The 14,734-nt window shown below is 43.3% G+C and overlaps 1 protein-coding gene across 23 annotated transcripts in view; it reads left to right on the forward strand.

Moving 5' to 3' along the window:
- Positions 1-14,734, forward strand: part of PHLDB2 (pleckstrin homology like domain family B member 2) — a 223,047-nt gene that overhangs the window by 16,262 nt on the left and 192,051 nt on the right. For 20 of the 23 annotated variants that reach the window (XM_082729920.1, XM_082729942.1, XM_082729941.1 and 17 more), the window contains exon 2: positions 8,896-9,022. The exons of the other annotated variants lie outside the window; for them this stretch is intronic. The gene's annotated coding sequence lies outside the window, so the exon portion shown is untranslated. The remainder of the gene's footprint in view (positions 1-8,895; positions 9,023-14,734) is intronic. 23 annotated transcript variants of the gene reach the window in all.

The following is a 14,734-nucleotide window of genomic DNA, read 5'->3' on the forward strand; positions in this document are numbered from 1 at the left end:
TTAGGAGGTTATATGAGTACCCAACAGCTGCCCCAGTGAGGAGAAAACTAGGGTTCCTAAATCGTATGCCTCTTGGTGTATGTAATGAAATGACATATTCTTTACCCATGGAGCAAAATACTCATATTTAAAGAGAAAATTAAATCAGGGACAAAACCTCCTTATCTGAGAGCAAAACTCTGTGTGAACACAAATGAAGATAAACAGAAATACATAAAATGTGGACTCTCCCCTAGAGTAGTCTCAGTAGACCCTTAAGACTGTAAGACCACTTACAGAGTGGTCTCAGTAGTCATGATGACAAATTTCAAAACCCTAAATAAAAATAAAGAGTTAGGTAGAAGTTTGAGGCATTGAAGAAATTCTGTGAGTTAGTGCATAAGTCACTACTGAAGATACAGATATCTGCTATGGAATCTCAGGTGGCCTAAGAGCACTTTGGGGCCAAAGGTTGAAGAAGGCAGTCTATGTCATTGATCAACGAAGACGACTGCGAAAAGTCATCAGGATCATGTGAAGTGTGCTGTGTTAAAGTTGAAAGTGACCCGGGAGATCATCTCCTCCTCCAGTGGTCCCTAAATTTATCTACTGACAAGAATCAGATGAGAAACCTGCAAGAAATAAGTTAAAATAAAACAAAAATTTTAAAATAAAACAAACAAATAAATAAATAATATATGGTGTCTTCCTTAGCCCTATTGAACATACATGCCAAGGATTATGTGAACCTTCTTTTATTTAATTTTAAAGAACCTGTAACTGACTTAGAAGCCCCAAGAAACTGCATTTTTGCCCCCAGGTGATTATATTCAACCAGAAGTTTGAGAAAAATTCTTCTAAGTCAACTTTGTGAGCTTGGAAAACAAAACATTACACAAATACTAAATGTGAAAAACAAAACCAAAACCAACCAGATGGGCCAAAGATGTGTGTGTGTGTGTGTGTGTGTGTGTGTGTGTGTGTGTAATTACCTTCACACAGAGCAGGGAGAGAAAATGTGTGCAAGGTCCAGAAGAGCTATGGCTTTCTTGTAACTGACCCTTAAGAAATACCTGGTCCTGGCTGAATTAAAAATGAAGCAAAGAGGGATGTATGGGTGGCTCTGTAGGTTGAGCGTCTGATTCTTGATTTCAGCTCAGGTTAGGATCTCAGGTTGTGAGATCGAGCCCTGTGTCGGCTCTGCACCGAGTGTGAAGCCTACTTGAGTTTCTCTGTCTCCCTTCTCCCTCTCCCTCTGGCCCCCACTCTCCCCCTCTCTCTAAAAAAAAGAATAAGAATAAAATAAAGAAAAGGAAGCAAAGAACAAAACAGGTTGTAACCCTTAATGGCGACCTACTTATTACCACCTTACATTCAATTCGTTTGTAAAGTCTCTGTTGGAGACACAGGCATGCACCTTAAGGAGACTCTAGTGGGTTGTGTAACAAGACTGAGTGAAAACACTCAGTACCTGGGAAAAATTTAAACAACAGGGAAGTAAAGAGATTTGAAGTAGAGTGTTGAAATTTAGGAAGAGGAGACTCCAGGCTGCGTCACAGAGAACATATCCAAATGCTTACTAGATTGTGGTAGATTTTGCTAAAGCATGTGATAGAATGAAGAGTTCACCAAATAATTTTAAGCTGGCTTCAAAGACCTTGAAGAAAATTACTTAAAAGTAGCCCAAGCCCTCAGCAAACCACAGAAACATAAACTGCCATCTGGGGGATAATCTCACTGTGGCAGGAAGGAGCAGATGACCTAATGCTTTTTCTGCCAGCTCCTACCACGCATGCTCCGTTTCTCTGCCTTTGTCCGCCAGGGGCATTTTCCAAACCTCAGGGTGTGTATGTGTGTGTGTTTTCCTTTTTTTTTTTTTTTTTAAACAAAAGAAATGCTTGTACTTGTATCCTAATACATTCTAAAATTCCCTTTTCATACAGACTTCAGCTTTTAAAAAAAGAATTTATTTGTTTGTTTGTTTGTTTGAGAGAGGGAGAGTGGGAAGGGGTAGAGGAAAGGGGAGAGAGAATCTCAAGCTGACTCCACGATCAGCATGGAGACCAACAGGGGGCGCAATCCAGAGGTCCTGACCTGAGCAAAAACCAAGAGTTGGACGCTTTACTAACTGAGCTACTCAGGTGCCTCTCTCCACTTTTTTAATATTGAATTTGTGAGTCACTTTAATCAAAAGTTGACTTACAAAACAAGTCGAAATAAAAAAGTTTTGACATTAATCGCTTATTTCTTGAGTTTTTGAGTATATTTACATATGTATTTTTTAAAATACCAGAATCAGAGTCTACTAGGACATCAAATTGTCACTAAATTCTTTTCAAACAAAATATTCCAAGTGTATTTTTTTTTGCTGTGGGCATAGCCTGAAAAATGCATGCCTTGACATTTCTCACAGGACCAAATCCATAGGAAGGGTGAGTCAACCATGATGAAATCATGACTCCACTACGCTTGGGACAGACAGAGGCAACAAGTCATACTTTGCTAACGGGTCCTGTGAGGGTGGGGCCCCAGTTACCTGGAGCCTATCGGTATCACCCAGGATGCCAGGATGAAAGTAGTGTTCACAGTGAAGTTTAAGGAAAGAAAGGAGAAAAGAAAGATTACTGTTTCTCGAGCTGATTAGTGTGAAAATGTAATTATATATATATATATTAAATAAAATTATATATTATATATAACAAATTATACAAAGATATAGTTTATTTATATACTTTATATATAACATAATATGTATAGTTTTATTTTATATATAAAATCTTATTTATATATATTAAATCTTATTTATATATATAAAATTTTTCAATTATTTATGTGTCCACATCTATATATATTTATCTCCCATATGTATGTACCCAGGCAATAGGGAATTTTTGTTTTAGCATGTAAATTTATTGTTTATACCAGTGGAGTTTAAGATGACAAAATAAATAATAGTAACACCTACTATATGCCAGCATTGGACATTATTCAAATAAGTCTTCATAGCAACCCAATGGTTATCATTTTTCTCCAACTTATAAGACAGGAACCCAACCCAAGTCTCAGAGAGGTTAAGTAACCTACCCAAAAGCAGATAGCTATTAAGAGATAAGTCAGATTTTAGGGGTGCTTGAGGGACTCAGTTGGTTAAGCTTCTGCCTTTGGCTCAGGTCATGATCCCAGGGTCCTGGGACTGAGCCCCAAATCGGGCTCTCTGCTCAGCGGGGAGCCTACGTCTCCCTCTGCCTCTCCCTCTCTGATCTCTCTTGCTCTCACTCTCTCTCAAATAAATAAATAAAATCTTAAAAAAAGAGAGAGAGAGAGAGAGAAGTCAAATTTTGAACTCGGGCTCATCTCTTTCCAACATTTTTAGTCAAAATTTTATGTTGTAGTCAAAATATTTATTTTTGTGTCATAATAGCGACACCATGCAATCTGAGAGGCAAAGGTCTTTGAGGCAGAGAACATGAAGTATGTGTCAGAAAAAGAAGACCACGTGAAGGCCCAGTATTGTCCTTTTCTCCCATTGAATTTGGGCTGCAGCCACCTTTCTGCAACAGCATCTCAGGAAAGATCATTAGGCAGGGGCTCCCCGTCTGCCAGGTTGGGGTTTAATACCCATCATGCAGCCTGTCTTCATTTGCATGTGACTAACCCCTGTTCATGGCCTATGTTCTTTAGTTTAAGTCCACAGTGAATTAGAGTCAGACTGGCTTAGCCGCACAAAGTACTGAGAACTCCTTTGAAACTCAAAAATAGCTTCTGGCAACAGAAACCACATTTTCATGCTCATTTTACCATATTTAGAGATGGAAGCCGGGCCCCAGAGACCCCCCTCAAACCAGAATGTCATGTTAGTGAATCTCTGTTGAGATAAAGGGACATGTCCCCCGCAAAGATGCTAAACACAGGTCACATCCATAACCGCAGTTTCCATTTTCTGGCAGAGCTGAATAAAATTTCCTACTATTTTTCAATCAGGAAGGGCAGCATCTCAGATGACAAGAAAGGCTTTTGTAACCAATTCGCAAACTTGGAATAATTTTTATTGAAAGTTAGGCTTACGTGGTTATTAAAAGGCAGATTTGTGGTGGACTGCAGACCCATTTGACACTGGTCTCTGGAGAAGCAACTGGAGGGAAGAAGATTTTTTCTATTTTGTTGTTCTGCAATGTGCATTCAGTTTGAGTTTTCCCACTGAGGGGCAAATGGGCCCCGTGAGCGCAAGAGGCAGACAAAGCTCGAGTCGGAGCTTACATTTGAAAACTGAAGCAATGATTTCCCCCATTTTCAGCTTTACTCTGTGTCGTGAATTTCAGGCAGGGCAGGCAGGAGAGAGAGGGACAGGGCACCGCTTGGCTCTTGTGTGGAAGTGTTCAGAACCTTTTAAAAGCCCTTTCGGAGCACTAACCCCAGTTCTGGAGTTCTTCAATTCAACCTAGAACTGCAGATTTAGTCAAACTTATTTTTCTCTTCTGACATGAAGAGTAACTTGAAGCTAATCTCCCCGACTGGAAATTGAGCAAGTGGTTCCAAAAACAGAAGTGGGCGACGCACACACGCGGGAGTGGAGAAGGCTCAGAGTCGCCTCATGCACGTCGACTGAGAAAGGAATGGACACTGTTGATGAAATTTATCACACAAGATGGGATTGTGAGCAAATCCTTCATCCTAAAAAGGACAGAAACCCAGAAGGGAATGACTGGGGAGAATGAGTCACTAGCAGCTGTTAAGAATCATAGACCTCTATTCCTGATTTAACTCTCTCCTTTATCTGCCCCTGACGCCCGTGGTTCTCAAACTCTGGCTGCTCAGAATCAGCTCAAGGCTTCTTAAAATACGGATTGCTGAGCTCCATCTTCAGAGTTTCTGATTCAGTGGGTCCGGGGCGTGGGGTGGGGTGGGGTGAGGGTGGGGAGAGGGCAGAGACTCTCGTTGCCTGCGTTTCCTGGTGGTGGTGATGGGACTGGTCAAGGATATCGACCTGTAAGAACCTGGGCTCTAGGTAACACCCGTTTCAGAATCGAGCCCATGGGACCAAGACCAGCCTATCTACCTGGAAAACCAGAGGCAACAGTTCTTAAAAATAGGTACTGTCATGGTAAGCTGAAAGGGCCACTGCTAAAAGCTGGAAGGAGAGGCCAAAGGAACATATCTTACCAAACAAGTGATGCCCTCTCTTCTGGGGGATACCTAGAGACTTCTTACAAGATTCAGCCCAGGAGCAGGGCAGTGTGGGCCAAGGTTGCCTGTCCTTGGGGAGACAGGAGAAGGTGTCGGTTCACGGGTGCCACAATGGACTTAGATTTGAGACCCCTGTCTACCCCCCCCAAGGTTATGAACTTGTTCAGTCACTTAGCATTTCTAAACCGCAGTCTCCTCGCTCATAAAATGGGGAAATGATACCGCGGATCTCAACAGCTTGGAAGGATGAAATGAGATAGTGTTTAGAAATCGTTAGCACAGGGGCTCATGTGCAGTAAAGCTTGGGTAAATGCTAGCTAATTAGATGCTGTTTAATAATATAACTAGCCTTATCCCCCACCATTATGATATAGTCCGTGTGTATAACACTTTTACTACATTCAACACATTTTGAGGCATCTGTCTCATCTTCAGATATTGGAAACTGAGGCACTAAGAGGCTAAGTATCTTGCCCCGGGACATCCTAGAGAGCTCTCCGAAGTTAATACCCCACGATGAAGCAATTAGCATCATTCTAAAACCCAGATATATAAGTGTGACCTGATCCAGACCTTCCGGACAGCCCTCCCCGAGAACCTGGCTATACTCATCAGGATTAAAGGACGGGGTATTATTACTTCAGCTCCCCCTGGAGTCTCGCTCTGCCGTTTTTGGCCCACATGCTGCTGTATGTAGTTTGTGTCTGAAATGGAAAATTTCTGTAACACAATACCCAGCTCTGATCCCCGTAGACTCTCTCAGGCTTTTTATTTTTTTGGTTTGGGTTAAACTATGACTTCATACGCAAAAAGAAGCCTCATTTCCCAGTGTTCTCAGCAGATTCATAAACATTACAGGCTCAAAACCCTCCAGTTCCTAGGAATTCCAAAGAATTAACTTCCCTTTTCTGAAAACGCAGAGCAGCAATTAAGAAGTGAGAAGAAAAATGGGAAAACTAAGTCTACCTGCCCTTCAGGACCTGTAGTTCTGTGACTTGTCCTCTTGTCCCGCTCCCCTCCCCCAAAGTAGTGTGATTCCCAGCTTACCCACAGGGGCCCCCAACGAATGACAAGAAAGCATGGCCGCCCTTAGCTTGATGACCCTGCCTGAAATGGGGTGTGTTGGACAACCAAGCAACAGAAAGCAAGGGTTAGAGGCCCGATTCCTTGACTTACTAGTATTTTTCCCTACTAGAGTGTAAACCTTCCACAAACTGCGTCTAATGTGAGTCTGAACAAATCTGAACAGGGCAGTGGGTTTCCACGGAGTGTCTGCCCTCTGACAAGCTGCTCCCGCAGCCGAGCGACAGACTGCACAGCCTCCAGAGCCCGGCTATCTGGCTTTGATTCCCAGCTCCGCCCCTAACCGACTAGCCTAGTAACTTTGCTGCCAGTTTCACAACCTCTCCATGTCTTTGCTCCTCATCCAGAAATGGGGCTCGATCCCTACCCTGGAAGACTTTACTAGGAATAAGTTATTTAAGACATTAGAGGGTGTTCATGAAAGTTCCTGGCACATAGTAAGGCATTGCTCTTATTATTACTAGTTCTACCATAGGGCAAGTCAGGGAGCAGTTCTGGCTACATTTGCTCAAGAAAAACATAATGGCATCATAGAGAGGAAGGGACCAGGTTGGTATCCTGGTAAGGGGGCAGCTTCGGAATCAGGTAGCTGTGAGTTTGATCCTTAACCCAGGTACTTGCGTTGAGTAACCTTGGGCAAGTTATGAACCTCTTTGAGATCCAGTTTTCTTCTTATAAAATAGACAGTAATACTTACCTCCTATGGTTGCTGGGAAGATCCAGTGACATACTGTTTGGGAAGCACCTGACCCTGGGTTAGCAGCTGGGGAATGGGAGTTATTAGGTGGTAAACTGGTCACATGAATAAAGAAATCCATCAACGGATTAAGCCACTTACAACCACCCTGCTTGATACAACTGACTAAACTAATTCCAACACCTAAGATTCTTACCAAAACAAACAAACAAACAAAAAACAGAGGTTTGACTTAGGATTTTCCAACTGTACCATGGTGCCAAAGCAATATGCATTCAGTAGAAAGCATACTTCAGGGGAGGCTGGGTGGCTCAGTCGATTAGGCTTCTACCTTCGGCTCAGGTCATGATCCCAGGCTTCTGGGATCAAGTCCCACATTGGGCTCCTTGCTCCACGGGGATCCTGCTTCCTCCCTCTTCCTCTGCCTGCCAGTCTGCCTCCTTGTGCTCTCTCTCTCTCTCTCTCTCTCTGTCTCTGTCAAATAAATAAAAAAAATCTTAAAAAGAAAGAAAGAAAGAAACCGTACTTCACATTGGCAATACTGGGATCTTTTCTCGGACTAGTGATATGCCATACAATGCTCTCCCGTGATGCTAGGCAATGGTGAGCCACCCGGGCGGCGGCCCGATGACGAGGGTCAACAACCCCTACACTTACAACCATTCTGTTTTTCACTTCCGGTATAATTCATTAAATGACATGAGCTATTCAACACTCTCTTATAAAATAGGCTGGTGTTAGGTGATGCGGAGCGACCATAGGCTAACAGTGTTCTGAGCATATATCAGGTAGACTCAGCTGTGATGTTCTGTAGGTTAGGTGTATCACATATCACATATCCTGTCGACTTAGGATATTTTCAACTTACGAGGAGTTTATTGGGTCACAACCCCTCTGTCAATGGAGGAAGTGCTGTCTTGTCAGAGTACAGGTAAAAGGGCACAGGACATTTTTCTGTCTCTTGTGTTAAACTTGGTTTACTGTCTGGATGTATAAACCACTCATCACCCCGACCCCCCATTTAGCCTCTTTTCTTTATCAATCACATTTTTGTTCCAACATATGCATGGAGATGTGGGAGTTTGCCAGGTCTTGTAAGGGAGCTGTGATGAAAGTACTCCCCAGACAGTGAGATTTCAACCTCCAGAGGCTATGAAAGTCTGTGATGAAATGAAGGACCTTAAGGCATCACAAACAGGGCCGTGGCGTCGCTTTGTGTCAGGGGGTCACGGGTTAAACTATGCTCCAAGGGGAGCCTTTGACAATAGAATGAGCACCCCCTAGAGTTGTGCAACAGTGTAGCTCTGATCCCCAAACGCAAGACATGAGGTCCACTGACTCAGACTGGGACTTAACCCCCCTTACTTTTCATGAGTCAGACTCTGTCTTCCATTTCTCCTTGCTGAGGTAGACTGTGTTAATCCCTGGGGGATCTAGTCATGGAGAAGAATCACAGAATCACCCATTCTGAGAGTTGAAAGACCTACCCAGGTCATCCAGCCAGTCCTCTGCAGTGCCCCAGGGGAACTTGTTAGTGTGTTTCCGAGAGTTGCCTTTTGTTGGTATGAAAACCACTTCCCAGGAGTGTTAGAATTCCCCCATGTGACCTGTCATTCTTCCAGCAGGAGGGTGGGGGGAACCAGGAGACCTGAAGCACCCTCTGCCCTTGGCTGCCTCCACCAGCATCTGTGTTTGAAGTGCCTAGGTGGCTTGCAGGATTTCCTGAAGATGTGGGAGAAAGTAGTGATGTCGCCGCTCAAGGTGCCTTGAGAAGGAAAAGGACGAATCCAGACACCAGTGGAGGGAAATGATGATTCCAGGACCCCTAACCAAGAGGATGTTCTTTTGCTTTTATATTTTCTCTTGCCCATGCCCCACTCGCTTCTTCTGCACCAGTATCATCGATAAAGCACTTTAGAGCTAAAAGTCACCGACCAAATTACCTCGTTCAGTTTGCAGATGAGGAAACGAGTCGCAGACGTCAGGCAGTAGGAAGCATCCAGGAAAGAGGATCGATCCAGAAGTCACTTACGCTTTCAGCTGCCGGTAGAAGGAGAGAGAAGTGTATTCGGGTTCAGAGTAAGTGGTATTTTTAACTCCATTATATAGATAAAGAAATTAAGCTCAAAAGTAAATGGTGTTACATTTCTTCTCTGGTTCTTAAACTACTCTGCTGGGTTGGGCAATGCATCAGGGCTTGAGCTAAAAACCAGAGCTGGCTTCTATCAGGCAGTTCCTTGGAATGGAAGCACAGGTGGGAGGTGGGGGGGGTGAGGAGACATGGTCCCATCCTTTGACTCTTGAGTTGGAAGGAAAGCCAGCATCCAACCAGGAATGTTGAATCTACTTTAACATTTCACCGTTGTTTCTTCCTCTCCACACCCAAGGGCACACAGGCACTCACACAGCAAGTTGCAAGAACAGACATCTGCAGTGAGAACATGTTTTTATATAATACCTGTGCCGTTTTTCTCAATTTCACATTTTCTCCTTCTGTAAAGTAGGGATTGTGATGATGTCCTTCACATAGCATTGTTGTATAATAAAATAAAATAATGAGGTGTGATTGCTTTTTAAACCGCAAAGCAGTCATTCTTCAGTAATTTGGCTTAAGAACTTTCTTAAGAATTTGGTGAATGCTAAAGACCCTCACCAAAATTCCCAAAAGTGGACATGATGTTTTGCACATAATTTCAGAGGGTTCACAGACCCTCTGAAGACCTCAGCTTAATACCTCCTCTACAAGTGCTTATCAAATGTGGAATAATCCAGTCTGAACATTCCAGAGTTTTCCCAACTTGGCATAAACTTGGTGTGTGGCTTTCATTTATCTGATAAACCCTTACTTGGCCCTTACTAGTTACTCGATCTGTGGGGGCACAGACGTCCTTATCTTTTAGGAGTTAACACTGCTAAAGGTGTATTAAAACCAAAGAGTTCCTTCCCATGCGTTGTGTCAACTGAGGTCACTTCACTCTGGCATCTGGCTTTATAGGTCCTGTCTGGTTACTCTGGTCAGTTAGAGGACAGTGTGGTCACAGCGAATCTGACCAGGAACCTGTATACAAAAATGTCGAGGGACGTTTCCCAGCTCTGTGCAAGTGTTCTTTCCCCCAGAAAGATCTGGGTGCGGATAAGCAGAGGGAAGCTGTGTTCAGCTTTGGGTGAAACACTATTCCTCACAATCCTGGGGTCTCCTAGTAAGAACCCTTCATGCCCGTTAAAGGACATCTGTAAACATCTGCCATTCTTCCACATTTTACTAAGTAGAATCTTGTAGATTATTGCTGCCAAACAAGAGAATCAAATATTTCTGGTCATATAACCCCAAATCAGAAATAGCCATTTTCACTATGAGCAAAGGTTTTCTTTTTCTTTTTTAAATTTCCTTTTAAATTCTTCCATCTGGGTTTTAATTTTCTAGTTTGAGGAATCAGAAAAAAAAAAAAAGCATATTTCCCTTATCTGAAAATAAGGATAGTAATTGTGACTTCTGCATTTAGTTGTGAGATTACATGAGGTGGCTTTTTTTTTTTTTTTTGCCATTCTAATTCCTTTTGTTTTTTTTTTTAATTTCTTTATACAATTTAATTTAGTTAACATATAGTATATTATTAGTTTCAGGGGTAGAATTTAGTGATTCATCAGTTGCATACAACACCCAGTGCTCATTGTATCAGGTGACCTCTTTAATGCCCATCACCTAAATACCGCATTCCCCCATCTCCCCTCCAGCACCTTCTCTTTGTTTCCTAGAGTTCAGCATCTCTTATGGTTTGTTTCTCTCTCTTTTTATCTTGTTTTTTTTTTCCTTCTTTTCCCCTATGTTTATCTATTTTGTGTCTTTAATTCTACATATGAGTGAAATCATATGGTATTTGTTTCTCTCTGACTGACTTAGAAATAAGTCATCACAGCATAATACCATCTAGTTTCATCTACGTCATTGCAAATGTCAAAAATTTCATTCATTTTGATGGCTGCATAGTATTCCCATGTGCATGCGCATGCGTGTGCATGCGTGTGTGTGTGTGTGTGTGTGTGTGTGTAATCTCACATCGCCTTTATCCATTCATCTGTCGATGGACATCTGGGTTCTTTCCATATTTTGGCTATTGTGGACATTGCTGCTATAAACATGAGATATTTTTAATCCAGTACTCAGAATGATTCCTGGCACTTAGTGATAGCTCAACAAATGGTAACAATTATAATTATCATGATCCCATTCCCAACAGCTGTATCTTTAGCTATTGCCAGAGGCTCGTGACTTTACCAGCAAAGAGAAACTTGTTTTGCTGTAGCCGCTATTCTCCAGAATATCATTTTAAAAATCCAGCCACTAAATCTGTCTGCAGAGATGTTATTTTTTGTGACAACTGAGGCTTGGTTTTCCAAGCTCCAGATTGAGAGGTATATTAATTGAGTTTTATAGGGGAAGCAGGTGGAATTTGCAAAGAGCTGGATAAGATGTGATAGGGGGTAAGGCTTTGAAGTTAAATTAGAAGCGAGAAAACAGAGAGAGAGAGAGAGAGAGATGATTGATCCTCACTGGGAATGCCTAGAAGACAATTAGGAAAAGGCAAGAGTACAAGGCAGCAAATGGGTTCCCCTTCCCTTATGAGGGGGGAATTAAGGCCAATTGTCTCATTTCGTTTGGGATGATTTTTTTAAAAGATTTTATTTATTTATTTATTTGACAGGCAGAGATTACAAGTAGGCAGAGAGGCAGACAGAGAGAGGAGAAAGCAGGCTCCCCATGGAGCAGAGAGCCTGATGTGGGGCTCAATCCCAGGACCCTGGGATCATGACCCGAGCCAAAGGCAGAGGCTTTAACCCACTGAGCCACCCAGGCACCCCCACTGGGGATGATTTTGACTAGAAAGTGGATTGCAAGAATAAGATAGAATTTCTGCACAGAGGGGGTTGGGAAGTGGTGACATATGCCAAGGAGAACTGACATGTTCTCGTAAAATCCTGTCCTGTCCACCTAGACTCAATGGCTGCCTTTCCTATGCTCACATATTTTGCAACCAGTGTTTTCCACAAGGAACGAAAGTTTAATTCTCTGCAAACAGCAGAGGAAGGTTCCAGTGCATTTGAAGAGGAAAGAAATGGAAGAGGACAGTTGGTGAGAGCTGTGGTGCTGACAGCATGACCTCAAGAGGGCCCTTTTCTGTCTTGGCCCAAGCCTAACCTATGAATGAAAACACTGGAAGTGACCAGCCACAGGAATTCAGGAACTGCTGGGGAGCTCATTCATCGGTAAAGCAGTCCACCCGCACCCACACCCTCCGGTCTGGCCACACATATGTGAATCACTGTGGTGGCAATGCTAACAGACACTTGCTGGTCAAAGGTCCATACATTGTGCACTCTCAGCAAACTCTCCTCCGCTCCTCCTGTCTGCTCTGCCTTGCCAGCTGATTTTGCCTTGTCTCGCTGGGCCTACGTGCAGAGGTCCTCAGAAACAATACTTAGATTCAGGTCTGGAATGCTTCTACACACCATCGATCCAAATCCCACTCTCATTTTTGCCTCAGGGAGGGATTCGCAAATGCCCGAGGAGCCCTCGGGCCACCAATGAGCAATGTCTTCTGTCTCTAATTACTGGCCAATGCAAACAAAGCCTTCAGTGAACCGGCTGCCTTCTTTTCACCTCTGACCCGTGGTCAGACACGTGGCTGGGAGTGTTACCAGATGGAAATTGTTAGTGAAGACCCACGTTTAACAGGACATTTATTTGTGACCTAACAGCAGCTTAGGTCTTGGGCTTGACTTTTGTTTAGTACATGAGTTCAACCTTGCATGTGAAACCTTGTGTTTGGAGGTGGCTTGGCCTAGGGAAGAGAAAAGAAACTGCCCCCTCCTGAGTTCCTTTACAAGTACCTGGGCCAAAAGGAGGATGGGGAAACCAGTTCAGATATTAGGGCCTAATGGTCTGGGAAGGGGTCCAATGCCCAAATAAACATTTGCACTTGGGTACAAAGCCTCGCTCAGCTGAGCTGTCACACACCTTCCTCTCCACATATGCGGACATCCCAGAGATTAAAAAGACAACCTCTTTTATCTCACAAGATCCCACCAACTAAATATTCATCATCTGCCTGTCCTCAATCTGAATATTTCATTGCTCTAAATTAAGGTCGGTTGGAGTTTCACCAGTGTATCCACAAATAATTGAGCCAAAGTGCCAATAGTGTGCATGAGCCTTGGCAACGTCAGGGAAGAAGGCTGCTGGGGAATTGGATTTCCTCACCCTGAAGATTTCCCAAGTCAAAAATGCACATGGAAAACCCTGCATATGCTCTTGACTTTCTGGGTGTGCAATTCTGCCCACAGCCTGCTGCTCTGGAAAGTTTTCCCATCAAGCCCCTGTGTTTGGTTCCATCTCTACACCGTGTCATCTTCCGCTGCTCTGTTCGGTAAGTGTTTGGGCAGACGGATGCAAATCGATGAAACACACATGGTTTATATAAGACGGAGATGAAGAGCCCCGCTGGCTGGGATACGCCCGACGGGTGATTACCACAAGCATCCTCGTGGTTGAGAGGAGAAAGATAAACTAACCCTCAGAATCTATTGTTGTGTTTTAGTTCCTTTGTTTCCATAACTTCTCATATAATTTCACAAACTTGAATTTACTTTCAAGTATTCCAACATAACATCGTAGAGAAAGAAGCAGGATCGTCAGTTCATAAGTGGAAGACTGGGACGATGAGAAAGACAGGCTGGAGCCTCACAGCCAAGAATCCCTGTCTGTGTCCAGAGGCCTCTATCTCCCTCAGCCGAAGGTGCTTCCTCTGGGCAAGGTTCTCATTACGTCAGCAATGTGTTTTTCCAGATACCAGCCTCCCTTGGGATGTAGAAATTGTCTGGGGAAACATTTATCATCTCTAAGCAGGAATTTAGATCTTTGTTTGCCTGTTACATTTCTTCTAATTTCCCTGTGTGTGTGTGTACCATTTTCCTTAGAGATTATCAATTAGTAAGACTTTGCGGATTTAGTTTGACATTCATTTGTTACTATTTTGAATGCAAATGTTAAGTGGTTGTCCTCTGAGAATCTGTGAGTTTTGTGCTATATTTTTTTTTCCAGAAGCAATGATTGTCTTGGCTCAGGCGTGCATGCGTGCACACACACACACACACACACACACACACACACACACACATACCAGGTTCTGAAACAATAGAAACACACTTGGGAGAATGCGGACCGTGTACAAAACTCTTTTATGCTCCTATAGGGATACTGTGACAAATCTCATATTCCTGTACCCACATCACAAATGGAAAACCTGTTCAGAGATATGAAGTGACCTGCTAATATCACATGGCTTTTGTGTCACAAAGCTAAAATTAGAAACCAAAAGTAAAAATCTGACTGCTCAACCTAGGAACTTGCCAGTATAGGCTGTAAGGCTCTTTATGGAAGATGAGCTGAGAAAGGTAATGTTAAAATCCTAGTCCTGGTGGGATAATCAAGGATCTGATCACCCACAGAGAAGAGCAGCCTCAGCACAAAACAGTAACTGGTCTAAATCCAGCAAGCTGGAGTCAAGATTTGTGAGGCCTTGTAGCAAAGCCGTGGAGCCCAACAGCCTTGTGGTACCCTGGACCTCCTCCCCAAGGCTCCTCACACACCAGTGTGCACCGATCCCTTTCCCCCCACATTCTGGTATAGCTCAACCCACTCCGATTGGTCAATCAGCAATCCTGGACCTTGAGAAAGAAGATTTTGCGTCTAGGTAAATGTATTCATTTCCTAGAGCTGTCGTAACAAAATGC

The sequence above is a fragment of the Mustela nivalis genome (genome assembly GCF_964662115.1).
Source record: "Mustela nivalis genome assembly, chromosome: 1".
Classification (NCBI taxonomy): Eukaryota; Metazoa; Chordata; class Mammalia; order Carnivora; family Mustelidae; genus Mustela; species Mustela nivalis.